Source organism: Triticum aestivum, chromosome 5B (assembly GCF_018294505.1).
Source record: "Triticum aestivum cultivar Chinese Spring chromosome 5B, IWGSC CS RefSeq v2.1, whole genome shotgun sequence".
NCBI classification, from domain to species: Eukaryota; Viridiplantae; Streptophyta; class Magnoliopsida; order Poales; family Poaceae; genus Triticum; species Triticum aestivum.
Window position 1 is genome coordinate 8,563,137 of NC_057807.1, and position 13,671 is coordinate 8,576,807.

Genomic DNA, 13,671 nt, shown 5'->3' on the forward strand with positions numbered 1-13,671 from the left:
TCTCTCACAAGCGAGATATGATCAAACCCCATGGGAGTCGATTCATTACAATCACATAGTGATGTGAACTAGATTATTGACTCTAGTGCAAGTGGGAGACTATTGGAAATATGCCCTAGAGGCAATAATAAAATGGTTATTATTGTATTTCCTTGTTCATGATAATTGTCTATTATTCATGCTATAATTGTATTGACCGGAAACCGCAATACATGTGTGAATACATAAACCACAACATGTCCCTAGTGAGCCTCTAGTTGACTAGCTCGTTGATCAACAGATGGTCATGGTTTCCTGACCATGGACATTGGATGTCATTGATAACAGGATCACATCATTAGGAGAATGATGTGATGGACAAGACCCAATCCTAAGCATAGCACAAGATCGTGTAGTTCGTATGCTAAAGCTTTTCTAAATGTCAAGTATCTTTTCCTTAGACCATGAGATTGTGCAACTCCCGGATACCGTAGGAATGCTTTGGGTGTACCAAACGTCACAACATAACTGGGTGGCTATAAAGATACACTACGGGTATCTCCGAAAGTGGCTGTTGGGTTGGCACGAATCGAGACTGGGATTTGTCACTCCGTGTGACGGAGAGGTATCTCTGGGCCCACTCGATAGGACATCATCATAATGTGCACAATGTGATCAAGGAGTTGATCGCGGGATGATGTGTTACGAAACGAGTAAAGAGACTTGCCGGTAACGAGATTGAACAAGGTATCGGGATACCGATGATCGAATCTTGGGCAAGTACTATACCGCTAGACAAAGAGAATTGTATACGGGGTTGATTGAATCCTTGACATCGTGGTTCATCCGATGAGATCATCGTGGAACATGTGGGAGCCAACATGGGTATCCATATCCTGCTGTTGGTTATTGGCCGGAGAGTTGTCTCGGTCATGTCTGCATGGTTCCCGAACCCGTAGGGTCTACACACTTAAGGTTCGATGATGCTAGGGTTATAGGGAAGGTATGTACGCGGTTACTGAATGTTGTTTGGAGTTCCGGATGAGATCCCGGACGTCACGAGGAGTCCCGAAATGGTCGGGAGGTGAAGATTGATATATTGGATGAAGGGTTTTGGAGTCCGAAAGTGTTCCGGAGGTACCGGGTGATGACCAGCATGACCGAAAGGTGTTTCGGGAGCCCCGACAAGTGTTGGGGGGGCTTCATGGGCCAAGGGGAGGGGGCAAACCAGCCCACTAAGGGGCTTTGCGCCCCCCTCACCTATTCCCACGTGACCAGGGGGTTTGGGGCGCCCCATCTAGGGTTCCCACCTCCTGGCTTGGGGGCCAAGTCACCCAAAGGGGAGATCCCATCTTCCCTGGCCGCCGCCGCCCTAGGGGAAACCCTAGGGCGCCTCCCCCTCTCCCTTCCCCCTATATATAGTGGAGGTTTTGGGGCTGCCCAAAACATGAGTCTCTCTCTCCCAAGGCGCAGCCCTACCTCTCTCCCTCCTCGTCTCTCGTAGTGCTTGGCGAAGCCCTGCTAGAGTATCGCGCTCCTCCACCACCACCACGCCATCATGCTGCTGCTGGACGGAGTCTTCCCCAACCTCTCCCTCTCTCCTTGCTAGATCAAGGCATGGGAGATGTCACCGGGATGTACGTGTGTTGAACGCGGAGGCGCCGTTGTTCGGCGCTTAGATCGAAATCAACCGCGATCTGAATCGCTATGAGTACGACTCCTTCATCTGCGTTCTTGTAACGCTTCCACTTAGCGATCTACAAGGGTATGTAGATGCACTCCCTCTCTCTCTCGTTGCTAGTCTCTCCATAGATTGATCTTGGTGATGCGCAGAAAATTTTGAATTTCTGCTACATTCCCCAACACATCCAAACACCATAAACCCCAAAGTTATTCCATATGAGTCCACTATACCTTCCTATATGCGGTATTTACCTACCGTTCCAAGTAAATTTGTATGTGCCAAAGTCCAAACCTTCAAATAAAATTTTGTTTTGTATGCTCGAGCAGCTCATGTTTCAACTAGGGATGTCTGTATCTTCCATGCTAGGTGGGTTATTCTCAAGAGGAGGGGACTCCGCTCCTCATTCACGAGAAAATGGCTGGTAACCGGGATGCTCAGTCCCATGATCAAAAAGATCAAAGCAAATCGAAATAATTAAACAAAACTCCCCCAGGGCTGTTCTAGTTGGAGGCACTCGTTGTTTCGAGCAAGCCATGGATTGATGCTTGTTGGTGGTGGGGGAGTATAAACTTTACCATTCTATTTGGGAACAGCCTATAATGTATGTAGCATGGAAGATATCGAGATCTCATAGTTATTGAGTTGACAATGAAAGTATACCGCTCAAAATTTTATTCATCTCTATTTTAGAATCGAGCTCTGGCACCTCTGCAAATCCCTGCTTCCCTCTGCGAAGGGCCTAACTATTTACTTTTATGTTGAGTCATCACCCTCTTATTAAAAAGCACCTGCTGGAGAGCATCGCTGTCCTTTGCATGCATTACTATTAGTTTATATTGGGTATGACTATGACTGGATCTCTTTTACCATGAATTAGAATGTTTAGTCAGTCCTTGATCTTTAAAGGTGCTCTGCATTTATGTTTTGCGGTCTCAGAAAGGTCTAGCGAGATACCATCTTGTTATATCATATTATGATTGTTTTGAGAAAGTGTTGTCATCCGAGTTTTATTATTATTGCTCGCTAGCTGATTATGCCATTGATATGAGTCAACATGAGACCTAAGTGTTATTGTGAATATGGTTAGTTCATATCTTTGCTGAAAACTTGAATGTTGGTTGTACATGTTTACAACAACAAGAGCAAACAGAGTTTGTAAAAGTTTTCCTTTATCACTTTCAGTTTGTAATCTGAATTGCTTGAGGACAAGCAAAGGTTTAAGCTTGGGGGAGTTGATACGTCTCCAACATATCTACTTTTCCAAACACTTTTTCCCTTGTTTTGGACTCTAACTTGCATGATTTGAATGAAACTAACCTGGACTGACGCTGTTTTCAGCAGAACTGCCATGGTGTTATTTATTGTGCAGAAAACAAAACTTCTTGGAATGACCTAAAAATCCACGGAGATAACTTTTGGAAAATATGAAAAATACTGGTGAAAGAATCAAGGCCAGGGGGCCCACACCCTGTCCACGAGGGTGGGGGCGCGCCCCCTCCCCCTGGGCGCGCCTCCTGTCTTGTGGGCCCCCTGGAGCTGCACCGACCTCAACTCCAACTCTATATATTCCGTTTCGCAGAGAAAAAAATCAGAGAGAAAGTTTCATCGCGTTTTACGATACGGAGCCGCCGCCAAGCCCTAGTCTCTCTCGGGAAGGCTGATCTAGAGTCCGTTCGGGGCTCCGGAGAGGGGGATTCATCACCGTCGTCATCATCAACCATCCTCCATCACCAATTTCATGATGCTCACCACCGTGCGTGAGTAATTCCATCATAGGCTTGCTGGACGGTGATGGGTTGGATGATATTTACCATGTAATCAAGTTAGTTTTGTTAGGGTTTGATCTCTAGTATCCACTATGTTCTGAGATTAATGTTGCTATGACTTTGCTATGCTTAATGCTTGTCACTAGGGCCCGAGTGCCATGATTTCAGATCTGAAACTATTATGTTTTCATGAATGTATGTGAGTTCTTGATCGTCTATCTTGCAAGTCTATAGTCACCTATTATGTGTTATGATCCGACAACCCCGAAGTGACAATAATCGAGATACTTCTCGGTGATGACCGTAGTTTGAGGAGTTCATGTATTCACTATGTGTTAATGCTTTGGTCCGGTACTCTATTAAAAGGAGTCCTTAATATCCCTTAGTTTCGATTAGGACCCCACTGCCACGGGAGGGTAGGACAAAAGATGTCATGCAAGTTCTTTTCCATAAGCATTTATGACTATATTTGGAATACATGCCTACATTACATCGATGAACTGGAGCTAGTTCCGTGTCACCCTATGTTATAACTATTACATGAGGAATCGCATCCGACATAATTATCCATCACTGATCCAATGCCTACGAGCTTTTCACATATTGTGCTTTGCTTATTTACTTTTCCGTTGCTATTGTTACAACTACTACAAAACTGCTATCGTTACTTTTGCCACTGTTACCATTACTATCATACTACTTTTCTACTAAATACTTTACTACAGATACTAACTTATCCAGGTGTGGTTGAATTGACAACTCAACTACTAATACTTGAGAATATTCTTTGGCTCCCCTTGTGTCGAATCAATAAATTTGGATTGAATACTCTACCCTCGAAAACTGTTGCGATCCCCTATACTTGTGGGTTATCAAGTCTCGCTAGTAGTTCTGTGTGGACTTCGACGTTTAGCTTGATACCTCAGCTACGATCTTGTGCCCTCGGCAGGATCTGGTAGATAGTCACGCTTCTCAGCCTTTTTCATTTGTAGATGTCTGTACTCAGACATGTTAAGCTTCCGCATGTGCTTTGACTTGTATTCTCTGAAAGTTGGGTCATGAGACCCATGTTTGTAATATCTCTCTCCTCGGAGCCTATTGAATAAATACTTGAGTTGTAGAGTCATATTGTGATTGTTGGGGAACGTTGCATAAAATAAAAAAATTCCTATGTTCACCAAGATCAATCTATGAGTTCATATAGCAATGAGAGAGAGAGATGCATCTACATACCCTTGTAGATCGCGTGCGGAAGCGTTCAAGAGTACGGGGTTGAGGGAGTCGTCCTCATCGTGATCCAAATCACTGGAGATCCTAGCGCCGAACGGACGGCACCTCCGCGTTCAACACACATACGGTTAGCGTGACGTCTCCTCCTTCTTGATCCATCAAGGGGGAAGGAGAGGTTGATGAAGATCCAGCAGCACGACGGTGTGGTGGTGGATGCAGCAGGGCTCCGGCAGGGCTTCGCCAAGCAACTACGGGAGGGAGAGGTGTAGCAGGGAGGGGAGGGAGGCGCCAGGTGTTGGGTGCGACTGCCCTCTCACCCCCCCTTCTTTATATAGGGAGCCCAGGGGGGCACCGGCCCTAGAGATGGGATCTCTAGGGGGGCGGCGGCCAAGGGGGGAAGACTTGCCCCCCAAGGCAAGTGGAGGCGCCCCCTCCCCTAGGGTTCCCAACCCTAGGCGCAGAGGGGGGCCCAGGGGGGCGCACCAGCCCACTAGGGGCTGGTTCCCCTCCCACTTCAGCCCATGGGGCTCTCCGGGATAGGTGGCACCACCCGGTGGACCCCCGGGACCCTTCCGGTGGTCCCGGTACAATACCGGTGGACCCCGAAACTTTCTCAGTGGCCGAAACTCGACTTCCCATATATAATTCTTTACCTCCGGACCATTCCGGAACTCCTCGAGACGTCCGGGATCTCATCCGGGACTCCGAACAACTTTCGGTTTGCTGCATACTCATATTCATACAACCCTAGCGTCACCGAACCTTAAGTGTGTAGACCATCCGGGTTCGGGAGACACGTAGACATGACCGAGACGGCTCTCCGGTCAATAACCAACAGCGGGATCTGGATACCCATGTTGGCTCCCACATGCTCCTTGATGATCTCATCGGATGAACCATGATGTCGAGGATTCAAGCAACCCCGTATACAATTCCCTTTGTCAATCGGTATGTTACTTGCCCGAGATTCGATCGTGGGTATCCCAATACCTCGTTCAATCTCGTTACCGGCAAGTCACTTTACTCGTACCGTAATGCATGATCCCGTGACCAGACACTTGGTCACTTTGAGCTCATTATGATGATGCACTACCGAGTGGGCCCAGTGATACCTCTCCGTAATACGGAGTGACAAATCCCAGTCTCGATCCGTGTCAACCCAACAGACACTTTCGGAGATACCCGTAGCATACCTTTATAGTCACCCAGGTACGTTATGACGTTTGGTACACCCAAAGCACTCCTACGGTATCCGGGAGTTACATGATCTCATGGTCTAAGGAAGAGATACTTGACATTGGAAAAGCTCTAGCAAAATGAACTACACGATCTTGTGCTATGCTTAGGATTTGGGTCTTGTCCATCACATCATTCTCCTAATGATGTGATCCCATTATCAACGACATCCAATGTCCATAGTCAAGAAACCATGACTATCTGTTGATCAACAATCTAGTCAACTAGAGGCTCACTAGGGACATGTTGTGGTCTAAGTATTCACACGTGTATTATGATTTCCGGATAATACAATTATAGCATGAATAAAATACAACTATCATGAACAAAGAAATATAATAATAATCCTTTTATTATTGCCTCTAGGGCATATTTCCAACAGTGATGCCATGTTGTATTTGCACATATCGAGCATATTGCGTGTATGTTGTTGAAATGCTTGGTATGTGTGGGAACCGACAATCTAGTTGTCTATCCTTGGTAGCCTCTCTTATGGGGAAATGTAGTCTAGTGCTTCCACTGAGCCATGGTAGTCTGCTACAGCCCGGTTTATCGGAGTCCTGTTAGCCCAGTTGCTACTGCTTCAGAACACTTAGACTGGCCGACATGTGTCCTTCTTCGATCATGTGTCTGTCCCTTCGGGGAAATGTCACGCGGTGTCTTTCAGAGTCCTGTTAGCCTACTACAGCCCAGATTCCCGGAGTCCTGCTAGCCCAGTTGCTACAGCCCGAATTCACTCGCTGATGACCGACATGTTCGTTGTCGGGTCATGTATGCCTGTCCTTGTAAGTTAGTGCCACTCTGGGTATACGACTAGTCATGTTGGCCCAGGTTCGTTGTCATATGGATGCTAGCGACACTATCATATACATGAGCTAGAAGGTGCAAACGGTCCCGGGCCAGGTAAGGTGGCACCCGTGGGAATACCGTGCATGAGGCCGCAAAGTGATATGATGTGTTACATGCTAGATCGATGTGGCTTAGGATCGGGGTCCTGACAGCTTTGGTATCAGAGCCTGACTGCCTGTAGGATTACCAAGCCAAACTGGTCGAAGTCGTGTCTAGAAATGCTTTAGTTATATAAGGGAATTCATTGTGGAAGGGAACGTAAGGCTCTTTTACTCCTTTACCCTATGGCCTTCTGATCTGAGTCATCCTCTTCTCTTCTACAGGGAGTAAGAACTAGGTTTCTCATTCTTCTATCAGGATCACGTGTTACTAATCCATAGACTTATAGGATTGATAGCTTCAAGCCCCAGTTCAATTCCTACTACTTCCGTGTGTTGACAATTGATCTCAGAACCTTTATATTGTGATGTTGAGTGGTTATGCCATCATTTTGCAGGATGTCTCAAATCTTGCTGAGCATTTACAGTCGTTATGTTGTCCGAGTCATCCCAGGTCTCTAAATAGTCTAATGCATTTGCAAATCCCCTCTTCCCGTTTCCGATGTCCTTTTGGGCCAGATTAAGCACACCAAACGGTCTGTTGAGGTACTCCGTTGCCTCGGCGTATATGTTCAAGCCATTATTATGACCCTAGTCGTCTAAGAGAACCACTCAGTAATCTAGCAATGCTTTGTATCCCCAATGTGATGATTCTGGCCATTACTCTCGAAAGCATCCCGTGATGCTACTTAGTAGTAGGTATTCTACTCCTAGGTTTTTGAGCCCAAAATTCACCCTACTTACTTCATGTTGATAGTGTTTGCTAGTTCCTTTAGGATATTAGTAACATTTGCGATAGTCCTCAAGGTCCATGGAAAATCCTTCTTCCAATACCATGAACTACTTATGGCAGAAGTTCCTTGTTGAACCAAAACATCACAATAAGAGTGCTCTTGATGAGTTCTCCATTCTGCATTGTGAATCTGCCAGTCCTACCTTTCTGCATGGATTATGTGGAAGAAATATGTTGAACTTGTTTCACATACTAAATCTATGCATCGCAACTCAGAAAACCATATGTTCCTTTGAGTTGTCTCTCTTTAGTTGTATTCTGACCTCTGTCTATCAATTGATAGCCAGGACTAGTTGTACATTCATGTTATCGATGCCTATTATTCTTGTAGTCCGTCAAGCCATTCTATTCCGGAATGACTAGGAGAAACAAACTCCAGCACCTCATCCATTATATCTTTTGGGTCTGACCAATGCTATAACCTTGTTCACATAGTTGTGGAATTCCATCTCCATTGGAATTTTGATAAATTGTTGTTGAGCCCATCGGCAACATTCTCATCTTCTCCATGACTCGTGTTGAACATTAAAGCTAGCATTGGAAACTTTGTAAGCATTGCCTTCATGTTCCGCTCATGAGGTATACGTTTGGATGAAAGGAGTGACTTCCTCTAATTCACGTGCATTTGTGGTAAGTTGCCGCCGTGAATTCGAGAAAGCTTGTTTTTGCTTCCTCTGGAATCATCCCAAGTTAGTCACGCATATGTGCGAAGTACTCTATGGTTTTATAGGTTGGCCGCCTCCATTCTATATGTGTTTCCTAGCACACCAAGCCACTGAATGACTTGTTCAAGGAGAAGAAGTTCCTTCTTAAGAGCATGCCTTATGCAAGGACTTTGTTATCCTCGATGATGGTTCCCCACCTGAACTCGGTAGTGTTTTTATTATAAGACTACTATGTGGTCATGCTTGTCTGGGACATCATGTTCACATGTGTTAGCAGAACCAGCTCATGTTTTGGAGCTTACTACCATAGTCCATTTCCTGAGAATATCGCAACGCCATCTCGTCGATTTGTGTTGCAAACTTTCATTTTCTTGTAGACTCGATGAGTCTGGAATATCCTGTTACCAACCAGATCTGAATCTCAGGCAGATATGACAGTTGGAACTTTTCCAAGATCTATGATGTAGGTCCCGACAAGGTTGATGTTCTAGCTGACACACCTAGCCGGAAGATCTATCATTGTAGTATCTTGATTGAGCTATTTGACCATCTTCTCCATGAGGATTCAATGCAACTTATTCTAGAAGTTGTTCCTCATGGGTCCTTGTGCTCTCGATTTCCTCGATTGTGCTAGAACCATTCAAACAGTGGAATCACTCTCGTTTGTTGAGTTTCTCCCCAATTACTAGAATCATTCCCATCATTTATATTTTGTTCCCAGCTTGCACCGCCATTGTGCCATCCCCTATGGACTACCTTTCTCAGTAATTACTGATTAGGGTCATCTTCAAAGTGGTCCTACCACAGATTCCATCCATTTTCGATGATAAGCAAAATCATCCATTGTTTTGTCTTCAACAAGGTAGTCCACATCATTCATTCTAGTCCGGGTATGCCATCCTTTCGTACTTTCCCAAACGATTGTTGGTGAACTGCCTTAGTCTGGTTTAGAGAATTTTGTTGATCTCTGAATCAAAAGTAATTCTTTTTGCCACTTAAGGAAATAACTCTACGAGTCACCTCCTCTAAGGTGTCTCGTTATGGTATCATGGCAACTCAAATCCACGCTACGTTGACAACCGTTCACCACCTTGTTAAGCGTGAAATTGTTGTCTACCTAGTGAACCTTCATCATTTGCTTCACTCCATTCCTTTCGATGTGTGCTTCGTGTCTCAGCTCGAGAGATGTTGCTATGTATCATTCCGTGAGTTGATTCTGAGTTGTTTGATCTTTGAGAAGATCGACCCTTCTAGAGTTTTCCCTTTCCTCTCGTTGTCATGTTAGTTGGAGTTCTCAGAGCAAGACATCGAGACATAGATGGTGATTGTATCAACGTTCTTATGAAGTACAACCTGGATCGTGAAGGTTGTGTTACTTATGCGTTCCCCTTCCATCTTACCCTCCGCTTGAATCTCGGGACGAGATTCTTGTTTAGTGGGGGTGAGTCGTCACATCCCTGGTTCTGATAATGCCTAGTGCTAGCCTTTGGTGTTGCATCATGTTTATCTTGCTCAGAAATTTGGAAATGGGGATGATAGAACCCCCAGCACCCCCCTTAATCCAACTAGGGTTTACTAAAATCTTTTTCAATGAACCTAAAATGCCCTTCTAAAATGTTCATCATCTTTGCCTTGGTCTAGAACCTATGAAAAAATGGTGCACACTTTTCTAGGACATCATAAGGTCACTGGATTAAATCAATAGCTATTTGCATTTGGACAATTAAATGCTATAAAATATTTTAAATGTCCAAATAATCTTAAACCAAAATGTTTCCTGTTGGATATATTCTATACAGCGGGCATGAGTTGTTTGTTGATTTTTGAAAGTGCTTAGGCATTTTTAGAAAAGCCACAAACCTACAGAAAGAAAAGAAAAACAAAATAAAAAGGGAAACTAACTTACCTGGGCAAACACACCAGCCAGCCCACCTAGCGGCCCAACACTGTGCTGGCCCGCGCTAGCCAGCTGCTTCTTCCCCGCCAGGCAGGCAGGGAGGTGACACCGGCCCGCGCGAGCTCTCCACGGCGCCAGGTGCTTGCCGCTCAAGCTGCTGGACGCCTGGATGTCCTCCACATCGTTGCCCCGACACCGTGGACACCTCACTTTCCCCCCAGCGCCTCTCTCCCGCTCTCCCCCACCATGGCCGATGTAGCCGCAGTCGCATCGCCGTCGTAGCCGCGGCCACCGTCGACTCCATGCCGTCTCGCCGTGTATAGAAGCTCCGCCGCCCTCCTCTTCATCGAGCAGACCGAGCCCCGAGCGCTCGTTCGCCCCAGAGCCACCGCAATGACCTCGCCCGACCATGCCATCGCCGTAGATCCATTTCACCGTCACGCCTGCACCAACTCGTCCCCGACCTCGCCGACTAGCTCGCTGAGACCATCATGAGCTCTTGCCTCTCCCCATCCTCTATGTTCTCATTGTCGTCCTCTACAGCGATTGTAACAAGCACCACCGCACACACCGCCTCCTGAGCTCATCGCCGACGCAGCTCCGGCCACCCAACGGCCACGCCACCGTGTCCACTGACCTCACCGCACCTCATAGGCCACGTAGGAGCTGGCCTCGTGCCTCCAGGACCACGGCAACGACTAGTTCGGCCTCGCCCGAACTCCGGCAGCAGCAAAGCTCGTCGTCGGCGTCGTTTTTGGTGACCTTGAGCTCAACCACCACCACCCCTCGACGCGGCTTGCTCCCAGCTGCACGTAGGTGGCCTCCGCCGTCCATTTGGTCGCCGGAGGGCAAAACCCGCACCCTCTGCCGCGTCTGGACGTTGCCGGCGGCTAAATCCCGGCATGTCAGCCCAGTTTGACCAGGGATTTGACCCCCTGGCTCACTGACATGTGGGCTCTGCCTTTTGGTCAAAGCTAGCTTAGTGTTAAACTAATCCTAACTAAGTTAGTTAGCTAACAGTGACACTGACCAGTGGGTCCCACTGGTCGGGTTTGACCTGGACTGCCCCAGTTGACCTGCTGATGCAATGCTGACGCAGTAACTCATTTTCTGTATTTATTCTTATTCAGGAAATTTCAGAAATTGGTGCTAACTTCAAAAACTCATAGAAATTAATCTGTAACTTCAAATGCAAAGAGTTATATATGAAAAATGATCAGAAAAATCCAATCTATCCATCTGTGTTGGTTTCATGCATGTTTAAAAAAGTTAAATTGCTGTTTAGTGCAAAACATGATAAAGCACTATTTAAGATCACAAATGAGTTTGGGGTTGAACCTTTGGTTCAAAATGGCTCAAACCCATCTGGTTGTAGTTGCATTAGCCCAACACACTCATATTGCCATGTCATGATCATGCATCATATTGTTGCATTGCATTGATTGTGTTCTTCCTTGTTTGCCGGTATTTGTCCCCTCTTAGTAGACGAGGTTCCGACGATGAGTTCGATGACACCGATGAAGAGCTTTACTATCTTCAGAAGTGCTAGGAAAGAAACCCCCATTGAACATCCCGAGACAATCCCACTCTCTCGCTCTTGCTCTCTTTTACTGCATTAGGACAACAACGATTCATCTGTTACATGCTGCGGTAGTTGAACCCCTTTCCTCTGCATGACATGTCATTACCACAGTAAATAGATGAAACCCACTAGCATGAGTAGGAGTTGTTTGAGCCCTGATGTGCCTACTCATTCATGCTTGTTTGTCATGCCTACTACTGCTTAGAGTTGAGTCAGGTCTGATTCATCGGGGATGAATTGGAATGTTGTGAACATGTCCTACTGTGTGTGAGCTAAGTGTGTGAACATGATTTGGTAAAGGTAGCGGTGAGAGGCCATGTAGGAGTATATGGTGAGTTGTCTCATTGAAGCTATCCTCAGGAACCGAGTTCTGTGTTTGTGATCCATGAACATCTACTACCATGCATTGGGCCCGAAACCAATGGACCCTCTCGGCTTCTTAACCACCCTTGTCCTCTGTCCAGGAGTTGCAAGTAGCTTCTGGTGTTTGTAGTATGCTGGAGGTCGTGCACAGTGCTGACCCGAGGGGTGGGCTGTGATGCGGTAGGCACGTGGCTGGGTATACCGGGCGCCCGTTTGGTGTCGCGGAACCCTATACACATTGTTCGGGGCCGTATGTGGAAACCTCGGCCGGACTCCCTGTGGATGGAACCTGAATAGGCGATAAACCTGGACTAGAGACTTGAGTGTTTAGGTAGGTCATGGTCGACACCCTCGTTGGGCTTCCGCTTGAAGGTTGCCGAGTACATGTCGTGTAAACGACGGTAAATGGTGAGAGCGTGTGTGAAAAAGTACACCCCTGTAGGGTTAACATCATCTATTCGAATAGCCGCGTCCGCGGTAAAGGACCTCTGGGTTGCCTATACAGTTCATAGACAAGTGAAAGTGGATACTCTAAAATGCGCAAGATAAGCGTGAGTGCTATGGATGGCGTTCTCGTAGGGAGACGGGAGCGGATCCATAGTGGTGTATTGAAATGGTGAATATGTGGACTCGTGTGCGCCACCTCAAAAGAGTTACTTGCAGTAGTAGTTCAGGTTAGCCACTGAGTCAAAGCTGGCTTGCTGCAGTTAAACCCCACCATCTCTTTGTTGATAATGATGCATATGTAGTTAGTTCTGATATAAGTCTTGCTGGGTACATTTGTGCTCACGTTTGCTTAATTTATGTTTTTGAGAGAGACTTCAGTCTCGCTAGTAGTTCCGTGTGGACTTCGACGTTTAGCTTGATACCTTAGGCACGATATTGTGCCCTCGGCAGGATCTGGTAGATAGTCAGGCTTCTTAGCCTTTTTCATTTGTAGATGTCTGTACTCAAACATGTTAAGATTCCACATGTGCTTTGACTTGTATGCTCTGAATGTTGGGTCATGAGACCCATGTTTGTAATATCTCGCTCCTCGGAGCCTATTGAATAAATACTTGAGTTGTAGAGTCATGTTGTGATGCCATGTTGTATTTGCACATATCGAGCATATTGCCTGTATGTTGTTGAAATGCTTGGTATGTGTGGGATCCGACAACCTAGTTTTTTATCCTTGGTAGCCTCTCTTATGGGGAAATGTAGTCTAGTGCTTCCACTGAGCCATGATAGTCTGCTACAGCCCGGTTTACTGGACTCCTATTAGCCCAGTTGCTACTGCTCCGAAACACTTAGATTGGCTGGCATGTGTCCTTCTTCGATCCTGTGTCTGTCCCTTCGGAGAAATGTCACACGGTGTCTTTCAGAGTCCTGTTAGCCTACTACAGCCCAGATTCCAAGAGTCCTGCTAGCCCAGTTGCTACAGCCCAAATTCACTCACTGATGAACGACATGTTCATTGTTGGGTCATGTATGCCTGCCCCTGTAAGTTAGTGCCACTCTGGGTTTACGACTAGTCATGTCGGCCCGGG